General features: G+C 41.4%; 1 protein-coding gene across 2 annotated transcripts in view; it reads left to right on the top strand.

Annotated features, from left to right (window-relative positions):
• The window catches only part of RIMBP2 (RIMS binding protein 2), a 197,242-nt gene that overhangs the window by 52,416 nt on the left and 132,523 nt on the right, over positions 1-12,303 (top strand). For both annotated transcript variants that reach the window (XM_042441759.1, XM_042441751.1), the window contains exon 2: positions 8,491-8,580. The gene's annotated coding sequence lies outside the window, so the exon portion shown is untranslated. The remainder of the gene's footprint in view (positions 1-8,490; positions 8,581-12,303) is intronic.

Here is a 12,303-nt window from a genome sequence, read left to right as displayed (position 1 = left end):
TAAACAGGGCTATCATATCACCTCTTAACCTTCTCTTCTCCAGGCTAAACATCCCAGGTCCCTAAGTCGTTCCTCATAAGGCCTGGTTTCCAGACCCTTCACCATTTTGGTCGCTCTCCTTTGGACATGCTCCAGTTTCTCAACATCCTTTTTAAACTGAGGTGCCCAGAACTGGATACAATATTCCAGGTGGGGCCTGACCAGAGCAGAATAGAGTGGCACTATTACTTCCCTTGATCTAGACACTATACTTCTATTGATGCAGCCTAAAATCGCGTTGGCCTTGTTAGCTGCCACATCGCACTATTGACTCATGTTCAACTTGTGGTCTACTTGGACTTCTAGATCCCTTTCACATGTAGTCTCATTCAGCCAGGTGTCACCTATCGTATATCCCTACATTTCATTTTTCTGCCCTAAGTGCAGTACCTTACATTTCTCTGTGATGAAATTCATTTTGTTAGCGTTGGCCCAGCTTTCTAATCTATTAAGGTCATTCTGAATTTTGATCCTGCGCTCTGGGGTATTAGCTACTCCTCTTAGTTTGGTGTCATCTGCAAATTTGATAAGTATGCCCCCAATTCTTTCATCCAAGTCATTGATAAAGAAGTTGAATCGCACTGGGGCCAGGACAGAACCCTATGGGACCCCACTGGTCACTTCTCGCCAGGATGAAAAGGAGCCATTGTTGAGCACCCTTTGGGTTCGGCCGGTCAACCAATTACAAATCCATGTAACATTTACTTTGTTTAGCCCACCTTTTACAAGCTTGTTTGCAAGAATGTCATGGGGAACCCTGTCAAAGGCCTTACTGAAATCAAGATATACTATATCCACAGCATTCCCTCCATCTAACAAGCTGGTAATTTTATCAAAGAAAGGGATAAGATTTGTCTGGCATGACTTGTTTCTCTGAAACCCGTGTTGACTCTTTGTGATTATGGAATTGCCTTCTAAATGTTCACAGACTCTGTTTAATGATCTACTCTAGATTCTTTCCTGGTTCATTATGTCTTCATCTCTGCTGAGAGGAACCGTAATGCTAGTTATGCTCTCTGTGAAAGGGCCACAGGGCTTAAAAAAAGGACCTTACCCTCTGTGCAATTGCCCATCCGGATTTATTCCATACATACTGAGAGAGTAGTCTTTTCATAAGTTTAACAGGTTTAGCCCACAGAAATTACCATTAAGGACTCGTGGAGCTGGAAGTATTTTGGGTCAAAGTTTGTTATTTAGAAGGAAAGAAAAGTATTTCATTCCCTCCCATCCTGCCACTGTCCTGTATATGTGTGCATTTAAAAGATCTTTATGTCTTGATGTTTCAAAACATCTTTGATTAATAAAATATTAGTCTGGATCCTCACAGCTTGCTCATTAAGTAAAGGGCAAACTGCAAGGTTTTATCCCTAGGTATGTAACTGTGAATATAGCAACAAGGAACTTCCACATTCACATTGAATCAGAGCCAAGCGAAGCAGGTGGCTTCAGGTGCCCTATATACGAATTCAGATTCAGGGTGAGTGTTTTCCAGTTCTGGGGGATCAGGTTTATTAGGTACACATTCTCCTGTATGTACCTCTCTAGATTGTGAAACACAACTTGACAAACTATGTCTGATTTTATTGAATACACGCTGTATAGATTTGTGAAGTCGAAGGCATCCATGGCTGGCATCCATATTTTTTTGTGGGGCTTTTTGGACTATGTGGCCATGTTCTAGAAGAGTTTATTCCTGACATTTTGCCAACATTTGTGGCTGGCATCTTCAGAGAAGATGCCAGCCACAGATGCTAGCGAAACATTTTCGAGATCATGGCCACATAGTAAAAAAAAAACTCCACAAAAACTATGTACCAATTTGTCTTGCAGAGGAATGCAAGGCTGGCCCCCATGAGACAGCAAATTTGATGTATTAAAAAAAAAAGCAAAAATGTATTGCCTATTTAACTTCTTGTTTGTCTATTGGTTGGTTGGTTGTTATCTTTACTGGTGGAGAGGTTCTTGTGGAATTTTCTGCCTCCGGTCCCAAAATACCTTTGATTGGTTTTAGGCAGCATGCATCTAAACTGGGATCGGGGGGGGGGGGGGGGGCACCATTTGCTGCTCTACTTCAGGCAGCAGCATGTTGTGTGTCAGCCTTGGGAGGATGCATATGTTTCAAAATGGCTGGAGGAAAGCATCGAATAGCATTGTCAAGTTAGGGTTGCCTTTTAAAGGCTACGAACAAGGGGACAGGTCGCTGTAAAGGAAATCTTTTGGGAGCAAGCCTTCATTTATATTTTCCTTTCTCTGAAGCATCTGAAAGGGGCTGAATGGATGTGGAGCATCAAAAGGTAAAATGCACACAGTGCTGAAACACATAGGAAGGCAAAGGGTGGCATTACCCCAGGACAGACTTGGGCGACCTGCTCCCCCATCATCCCAGAGCATCTCAGGGGAAACCCTCTCTTTCCACAGACATTACCACAAATTATTCCAGATGCCTGGGATCAGAGTGGTTACTCACATTCTGCAGAATAACCAGGGATTCCGCCCCACGCTTTGAACATTTACTTCAATACAGCAGTTCCTTACCTGCAGGGCCATGTTTCTATGACAACCACTGATCATTCCTGTTTGCTCATCTTTGCTTCTTCTTTGCACATTGTAATGGGGCAGGCTTGTTGGGGGAAACTAATGCTGATTCTCTTTATTAAACTATTAGAAATCAGCAAGAAGAAAGGATAGGGAGATGGATCTATTTGATGCCGAGTATTCGTAGAAGTCTAGCTATCTGGCTGAACCCTGCAGGTTGTAGTAGGTGGGGTTTTAACACACACTGCCATGCAGACATGGTATGAATATATATTTTTAAAATGAGTGAAGTCATAACATCATAACTTTTCCTTGGTGTGTCCTTCCTCAGAAGGGTGGCTTCCAGTTCATTTTAGGCTCCTAAATGTGGCCCAGAAAAATAGAAATATACTCTGCACCTGATGATGTGAGGGACTAGCTCCTCACAGTGGGACAGGAGGCAAATAGCAAGGACAAACCATACACTTTGATTTTTGTGGATAGGCATACAACTTGACAGATGTTTGGAAATATAAATGTCAAAATATATGTTTTGCTCTTCAGTTAGTGCTTGATATTTGGGTGGTTTATATCTTTACTTTTTTCAGTTATAGCATCCAAATTTAGCTCCTGAGTCCTATGAAAGATTGGGTAATGTCGTATTTCCTCCCGTGCAATTGTCAGAAGCAAAGCAAGAAGGTTTTCTTCTTACCATTTCCTTCTTCTTCCTTTTGTTCTTTTTATTGTTCTTAACCGCTCTAGCAAGCCCGAACTCATTCGGCACTTTAGCTTTTCTGACTTTACCCATACACTTGCTAGCTACTTGTTTGAATTCCTCTTTGGTAATTTCCCCCCTTTTCCATTTCTTATACATTTTCCATTTAAAACTTAGCTCAGTTGAAAGTTCTTTAGACATCCATCCTGGTTTCTTGAGATACCTCCCATTTTTCCCCCTCATTGGAACAGTTTGAAATTGTGCCTTCAGTATCTCCTTTTTGAGAAACTCCCATCCGTCCTGAATTCTCTACTCTTTTACTATTCCTGTCCACGGGATCAAACTAAGTATTTCGCTAACTTTACTGAAATCAGCTTTCCTAAAGTCTAGAATGAATGTCTGACGATGCCTGGTTTCTCCTTTCCACTGTATAACAAACTCCAGGAGGACATGATTACTCCCATCTAAGGATCCCACCACTTGCCCCTCATTAACCAGGTCATCCCTGTTGGTTAGAATCAGATCTAAAACAGTTGATCCCCTTGTTACCTCTTCCACCTTTTGGACAATGAAATCATCTGCCAGGCAAGAGAGGAATTTGCTGGACCTTAAATTCTTGGCTAAGTTTGACTTCCAGCAAATATCAGGATAGTTGAAGTCACCCATCACTACTACATCTCTCCTTTCTGGGTGTGTGGTAATGTAATATTGGTGATACCTACATTAGTTTATATACTGGGAACCTTTCCATTAGACTACTAGAATGCACTATACTGTATAAGGGAATACTCTTAAAGATGACTCAGAACCTGCAGCTAGTGATAAAAGTAGCAGCTAGATTGCTTACCAGAACAAATTAGACAGCAATAGCAATGGCAAGTACACTACACTTAAGTTCTCCCTAAGCGGCTTACAATGTGTAAGTTAATTGCCCCCAACACGCTGGGTACTCATTTTAGTGACCTCCAGCAGGATGCAAGGCTGAGTGGACCACGGAGCCCTGCCTGGGATTGAATTCACAACCTTACCGGCATTTAACTGCTGTGCCACCAGGGCTCCCTATCCACTAGGGCTCCATATAATACCTATTCCTATGTTAAAGGAATTGCATTAGTTGCTAATATGTTTCTAGTCTGAGTTCAAGATGCTGACAGTGATGTTCAAAGCCCTAAACATCTGGGGACCTCAATATCTGAAGTAGAGCCCCTTCCTATATGCACCTAAGTATTTCAAGGTTTAGCCCTAAGTGCAGATTCTCCAAGTGTGTGGGTCTGAGCCCTAGGAAAGAGGAACGGGCTGTTTGCTAATCTCCAGCTCAGCTAGAAGAGCCACCACTTACAGTTTGCAAGGTTTAATTGATTTGTTGCTGCAATTTAGAAAGACTCTTTAGGAAGTTTATGTATTTACTTCTTCCTCTCTTGTTAGTCATTATGGCACAGAGGCTCACCTTGCACTATGCTTCAAGCATGAAGCAAATACTGTAATCCTTACTCTGTCTTCCTAAGTAAGTGAGAAAGAATAATTCTTCACATTTAATTTTGATCTGGGAATTAGCTAAAAATTCTGTCTTAATTTACAAACAGGAAAATATGTTCTCTCTGTGTGTCTCAGTGACAAGGTGTAAGTAGCTATAATTGGTACTTACTGCATAACGCTTAATGAAATCCCCAAAGGCTATCCCTAGGGTTCAGGGTTTGGGTAGGACACCTCTGGACCTGACTCAGTCCTGAACAGGCAGCCCTTATACATATATACAGCTACCTGTCGTCTTCTAAAAGGGTTCTTTTCTGTGTCTTAATGGTGGGAACATTATATTGCGTGGGAGAGGGGCTTCTCTCTTGTGGCACTCTAGTTGTGAAAGGCTTTCTGCATTAAAACCTTTGGGGCCTAATTGATTTTATCCAATCTGTACATATACATGGTTTTAAACGCCCAACTTTAAAGGCCCAACAAGCTCACTGGATGACCTTAAGTAAGGTACTCTGTCACCCTAACCTTCCTTACTGGGTTGTGGTGCAGATAAGTGGAAAAGAGGAGCCCCATGCTCATCGCCTTGCATTCATTGGCAAAAAGGAGGAATAAAAATCTAATTAACAACAAACATGCCTCCTGGGTTTGTTTCTTTCTTTCTAATTTGCTACCTGCAGGACACTGCCAAAAAAAGAAAAAACGAAGTAGTAGTAGTAGTAGTATCAGTATATATGGGAAGGTGGTCAAGCATCAACTAGACCAGACCATTTAGCAGATGGACTGTGTTTGGATCAGGAGTCATTCTTGCCTAGCCTGAGTGACTTGCTAGAACTCTGCTCTAAGAAATTCTCAGGCAAACAACTTAAAATAACAAAATCTAGAACTACTGAAAAAGACAACAGCTCACAAAAAGGCCAGCACCTCTTCTGCCCTCTCTCCCTCCACTCCCCCTCAAAGCACATCAAATAATTTTACAGCCCAGGAGTACACCAATTTTGTTTGTTTGTTTTTCAGTACAAAAATTGATGCATGAGCTAACTGGAACACAGGACAACAGCTGCTTGACTCTAGGCGATGGAGAACTTTGCTGTACAGACAGCGGTGTCACATTGTGTTAAATCTACCGAAGCCATCATCCACGCTGTGATTTTTTTTAATTATTATTTTACTGGCCATGTACCCATTGAAAAAGATTGTTGTTGTTTTCAATGCTACATCCATTTCAAACATCAGAAGAGAGTCTGGCTATCATTTCACAAAGCTAAGGCAACTTTTAAAAAGAATCAGCGTTTGCTCACAAATTGTTCACTCCCCCCGCCCTTTGCAGGCTTTTAATTCAGTGCAAGCTGGTTAAAGCTGTTCAGTGTCCCGACTGCAGATTCATCTGCAAACACTGTGAGCTAGAAGAGGGAGGGGGCATTGCGCATTTTAAAAAATGAACTCAGGTATGTCATGGATTACAAAAGGCTCCTTTATTAAAATATACTGTTGCTGGGGGTGGACAGAGATTTGGACTTTATCACTTGTGTTTTTAGTGCAGGCTTTGTCCAAAACTGCTTTAATTTATTTTGGGCAAGTTTTCTTCCCCCCTGAAGTAACTTCGTATGTTGTAGAGCAGTGGTCCCCAAACTGTACCCTAGAAGAGATTTTGGACTTCAACTCACAGAAGGCTCAGCTACGTTGGCCAATAGTCTGGGATTCTGGGAGCTGAAGTCCAAAATCCCTTAAAGAGCACAGTTTGGGGACCAGTGTTGTAGAAGTTCCATCTGTAACATGTTCCAAAGTTATTCTGGATATGAAACAGCAAACGTGTCTACATGATATAGATAGCAGTAGTACTTGTGTGTTCTGAAACAGAACAACTCTACGATTCTATGATTTGTAAGGTGATGATAAAAAGAAATGCCAGATCCGTTAGGAAAAGTCATCAAGCCAGTTGTTCTCTTTTGTGTCATTTTAAAATCCTGTTGATATGCTTGGTTCCATTTTCTATGCAGATTGTCTCTTGTTTTGTAGAAATAGAGTTTGGAAGCAGGCTTCAAGCTCATGGTTTTTTTAAAATTGCCTATTTGCTTGAAAAATGGCTGTCAAAATTACACTAGCTAATGTTAATCTATACCAGTGGTTCTCAACCTTCCTAATGCCACGATCCTTTAATACAGTTCCTCATGTATTTTATCCTCTAACCATAAAATTATTTTTGTCTCAGTTCCTAAGACCATCAGAAATATGTGTTTTCCAATGATCTTAGGCGACCCCTGTGAAAGGGTCATTCGACCCCCAAATGGGTCGCGACCCACAAGTTGAGAACCGCTGATCTATATCACAACATGAGGGTATTAAAGGGTTGCAGTCGTGGACAGTTGTAACTAGTTCCTTCATAGCTGCCTAGGATTCAGTGGTTTTAATGTCCTACCTGTTTTGATACTATGTGTACTACCTGGTTGTGAAGCACGCAGCTAATATTTCCTTTCTTTCCCCCAGCCACCTTTCTGTGCTTTACATCTGTTACTACATTACTGATTTATTACACCAGAACACAGTAAAAGAAATGCCTCCAGATTAAAAAGATATTTTTTGTGCATGTGTAATTTCAGATTTTAAGATTACTTAATTTACAGCACCTCCATGACTTAAAAATATATATATGGTGCTTTGTTTTGCTTGTTTTTGTTTTTGTTTTACTTCTAGTGCTCAAGTTTTAAATGACAGATTTTAGACGTGGAGTTTTTTTTAATGTGAGCCCATCTTGTTTGCCCTTTTAAATGGTGTGTCTTAACCAGTGTGTTTACATGATATTGTTGTTTGTTGTTTTCCCCTGCCTTGATCCATGAGGAGATATATGGTTATCATTATTTACCTGGCGATAAGTAAGAGGGTAGTATTGATGCTGAACTGCTAGTCAGACACAGTAATGGGTTGTGTAAGGACCAGCAAGCTAAAATTGAATCTTTACAAAGCAGGGGCATTGTGGGAATGTGATTCCATGGTATAGCAATTTGGTGTACAGTTGCTCTGGACAGTGATGGCTTTTCCCTTCCATGTCATTGGGGTGGTGAATTCATTTACCAAAATAGATTTAAGACCACATATATTTTTGTGATTAATACCTGGAACACATTCGTTGCCCCATGGCACTGGAGCCACCATCTACCACTGATTCTGGATGGAGGCTCACTTCTGAAAGAGTGGATGCATCACTTCCTGGAGCTCCTTGCTCAATCCTTCTTCAGTCCTAGGAGTCTAGCACTGGTGATCTAAGCAATGATATATCCAGTTGGCTTACTGTATTCCATCATGTGGGGCTATACATGTCAGTGGTTTGGGTGTTTCAACTAACTGAGAATATGACTGCAAGAATTCTGACTGGTTTACTTAGTTGGAGCCATATTATATGAATTTTAGAAGTTCTCCATTGGTTTCCTATTCACTTCTGAACCTAGTTCAAAGAGGTGGTGCTAATCTTTAAAGCCCTAAATTCTTGGAACTCAGATACTTGAGAGCCTTCTCCCATACCTTGTCTTCTGTAGGTGCTGCCACCCCTATTAATACACTGGGTGGCTACCAGCTTTCTCAGTAGTGGTTCTCCATCTCTGGAATACCCTCAAATTTATCTCTGGAATCCTAAGCAAACCCAGAGCCTGGAAGAGTTACCTTTATGGAATTGCACAGCCAGCATGGCAGGTGGGGTAACTGAAGTAATTTAATAAGATGTCACTAGGTCTTTTAAAACTATTTCTGTTTTGCTCTAGGAAAATGTATTGAACGATGTGGTACATGAGAAGAACTGCTTGACTCTCCAGTATGCAAATATCCACCAGAAGGCACTGCACTATGACCAGGTAATATGTCAGTAGTCAGATAAGATAATCTTTATGTTCCATTTATTTCAGTACCATCATTCTGGTAGAAAACAGATGAGAAACAGATGCTTGTCTTGTCACCATATGCTCAGGTTTTTATTGATTTTAAACCTTCACATTACGGCCTACAATATCAATACAGTGCCCCCTTGGTATCCGCTGCAGTTTGGTTCCAGGATCCCCCACCCCCCAAATAATAATATCAAAATCTGTGGATGTTCAAGTCCGATTCAATACAGTGGCATAGTAAAATGGTGTCATTTAAATAAAACAGCAAGATCAAGGTTTGCTTTTTGGAATGTATATCTTTTTGAAGTATTTTAAGCCATGGATGGTTGAAACTGTGGATAAAGAATCTGTGGATGTGGAGGGTTGACTTGTATTTCCAGGACAGCTTACAATCAAATGATTTTCAAAATTGCATCAGATGCATGAAAAAATGCATCTGATAATTAGAGCATCAAATAACATCTTAAACCTTGGTAAAAAGAACTGTTGAAAAATGTAGTAACGGTCTTTGCTTGGAGTCAAAGCAACTTCTATGGTGCCTCTCCAATGCAAGATAACTCTTTTCAATTACTGTCCTATGTCAGATGGCATGAGAGGAATCTGTGGGAGTGTTTCTAAGGATTATCTCAGCATATTGAAAGGCTTGTGTTGATATAGATTCTCATAGAATCATAGAGTTGGAAGAGACCACAAGGGCCAGCCAGTCCAACCCCCTGCCATGAAGGAACTCATAATCAAAGCACCCCTGACAGATGGCCATCCAGCCTCTGTTTAAAAACCTCCAAAGAAGGAGACTCCACCCCACTTTGAGGAAGCATGTTCCACTGTCGGAACAGCTCTTATGGTCAGGAAGTTCTTCCTAATGTTGAGGTGGAATCTCCTTTTCTGTAGTTTGAATCCATTGCTCTTGTCCTATTCTCTGGAGCTTGCTACAGCCTCAAACAAACAGGCTTCCCCGACTGACCCTCACCCTTGACTGAACAAACTTCCAAAAGACACTCTGGGATTGGAGATTTCGAACTTCAGTGGTTCCCAACAAATAGATCCCCAGATGTTTTGGGGTACAACTTTCAGAATCCCAGCTCATTAGTCATGTTGGCTGGGGCTGCTGGGAGTTGAAGTCCAGCAACATGTTGAAGTCCAGAAAAATCAGTCATGTTGGGAATTGAAATCCAACATTAGTCATGCTGGGAGTTGAAGTTTAACAACATTAGTCACGCTGGGTGGATCATCTGGGAGTTGGAGTAGAAATCCATCAACATATGATGACTTAAAGTTGGGAACGTCTGCACAAGTAACTTTGAAATACTTGCAAAATCCAGCTTTGGGAGGAGCAGTTAAGAACATACAAAGACACCTGCTGGATCTCACAGTAACAAACTAGATTCCTCTAGGTTCCTGTAAGCTAGACATGAGAGCAATGGACCATATCAGTGGTTTGCTTCCAGGAAACTGGGGTTCAGAGGCATACTAACTTTGAACATGGAATAACCACCCATATGATCATCAGGACCATCATCCAAGGTTTTCCATGGCCAAGTGGGGAATCAAACCTCAATCTCCAGAGTCCTAGTCCCTCAAATCACTACACCATGCTGGCTCTCAATAGTACTATTACTCACCTGAAATATTTTGACCATTTCTGGGCACCACTGTTCAAGAAAGATATTAACAAACTGGAATATGTTCAGAGGACCATCCAAAATGGTCAGAGGTCTGGAAACTAAGCCCCGTGAAGACAGAGGAGTTGGATATATTTAGCTTGAAAAAAGAAGATGTAGAGGTGAAATGCTCAGTTTTTAAACATCTGAAGGAATGCCATGTAGAAGATGGAGTAGGCTTGTTTTCTGCTGCTCCGGAGACTAAAGTACAAACCACTGAATTCAGATTACAAGAAAAGAGATTCCATCTAAACATTAGAAAGGACATTTGCTATAAGAGCTGTTCAGCAATAGAATGGACTGCCTCAGAGGCTGGTCAGCTCTCCTTCCATGGAGGTCTTTAAACAGACGTTGAATGGACATCTCTCAGGAGTGCTTTAATTGTGTCCTCATGCAAGGGAGGGGCTTGGATTAAATGGTTTTTGCAGTCTCTTCCAACTGTGTGATACTTTTGATTGAACTGAACTTTACAGCATCAACTGTATCTAGCCATATCACTTGGTAGGTGAGTTTCATCAGATATTCTTTAGTGAGGAATGTTCTGAATTAGGCTGGATAACTGCAGGCCTCTCCACACTTAATTTTATCAAGACTAAAATTAACCACCCAACCAGAGAGAACAAGTATATCAGAGGAAGTATCTTTTTTGTGCATTGCTAATGGAGTTTAAATTTTATTTCCTGGACTTAATAATTCTTTTGTCTCCCAGAACCCACATGGCCATAAAGAGGAGTGGCTTGCTTACATAAATATCCATATATGCCCATTGTGGTGAACCTATGGCACGTGTGCCAGACATGGCACGCAAAACCATTTTCAGGGCACGCGGAGGACAGGGAAGAGGAAGAACAGGTACGCACCTGTTTCTCCTCCTCCCAACCATCCCAAGCCTTCAGCTGTCTCCAGAGTGTGCACGCCTGTCCCTCGTCTTCCCCCCTCACCTCCCCCCCAGGTCTTCAGCTATCTCTGGAGAGAGGCAGCTGAAGACCCGGGAGGGTGGGGAAAAGAAATCTTACCTTGGAAGTCCCACCCCTGGATGACAGAAGGCAATTAGAATATGGTATGGCCTTCACTATGAAGGTAGCCTATTGACCCTAGAAACTGGAAGCATGACTGTTCATTTGTAGCTAAACAGGTTTTTGAATAAACTGAGGTGTTTGCTCACATGTTCACAGTAACATTTCAGAGCTGTGATTCATAGTCTTCTCACCGGTGCCTCTGACTGAGAGAGGAAAATTAATTATCAGTTCTCTTAATTACAGATGCTTAGAAACTCTCTCCTCTGTGTTAGAGATTCTCTCCCCTGAGAGTCTGCTTGGAACTAATTGGCATTCACATAAAGGATGGGAGGGAGAACAGATATAGAAATCCATGTGCAGATATTGGAATTAATGAGTTAAAAACCTCAGAGTTACATGTATGCAGAACCCAAGAGGCATTGTAGCAAAGGGGTATTGTAGCACCTTTGAGAGTAACTGAGAGAAAGAAAGAATTTGGTAGCATAGACTTTCATAGACCTGTAACATCTTCTGGAGGGGGGGGGGTGTTGATAAAGGTATGACAACACCATATTTCAAAAATAACCTAATGAGTAAGAACAAAAATTTTCTGTTGGTCTGAGAATGAATGGTTTGTGTTCCTGGCAGTGACGATGGAGCAGAGGGAAAGCCGTAAAGGTACAGCATGTAATACTTGGAATTTAACAGGCCATAGCTTTATTGGTTACAAGTGAAGAAGCTTTGCTTAGTATGAGGAATATATTCCAGCATCGAATAACCCATATGTCACCCAAGAAAGCCCAACCCCAGAATCCCAGTTGCTGGGTGGTGGTGGTGGTGGTATGAAGCCTCTGATTTCTGGTAGAGATGTATAAAATAACAGTTGCTCAGTGATGGCTCCACTGCAGACAAACCTCCTAAATGCTAGGAGTTGAGCTTTTCCATTGATGTCAGTTGACTAGTCCAACTGAATGACAAAGAAATTGGCTTCTTTAATGTTAACTATCACTTGTGACTCAGTATCTTGAGATACT

This window comes from Sceloporus undulatus, chromosome 10 (genome assembly GCF_019175285.1).
Source record: "Sceloporus undulatus isolate JIND9_A2432 ecotype Alabama chromosome 10, SceUnd_v1.1, whole genome shotgun sequence".
Classification (NCBI taxonomy): domain Eukaryota; kingdom Metazoa; phylum Chordata; class Lepidosauria; order Squamata; family Phrynosomatidae; genus Sceloporus; species Sceloporus undulatus.
This window is presented reverse-complemented; position numbering and strand designations above follow the sequence as displayed.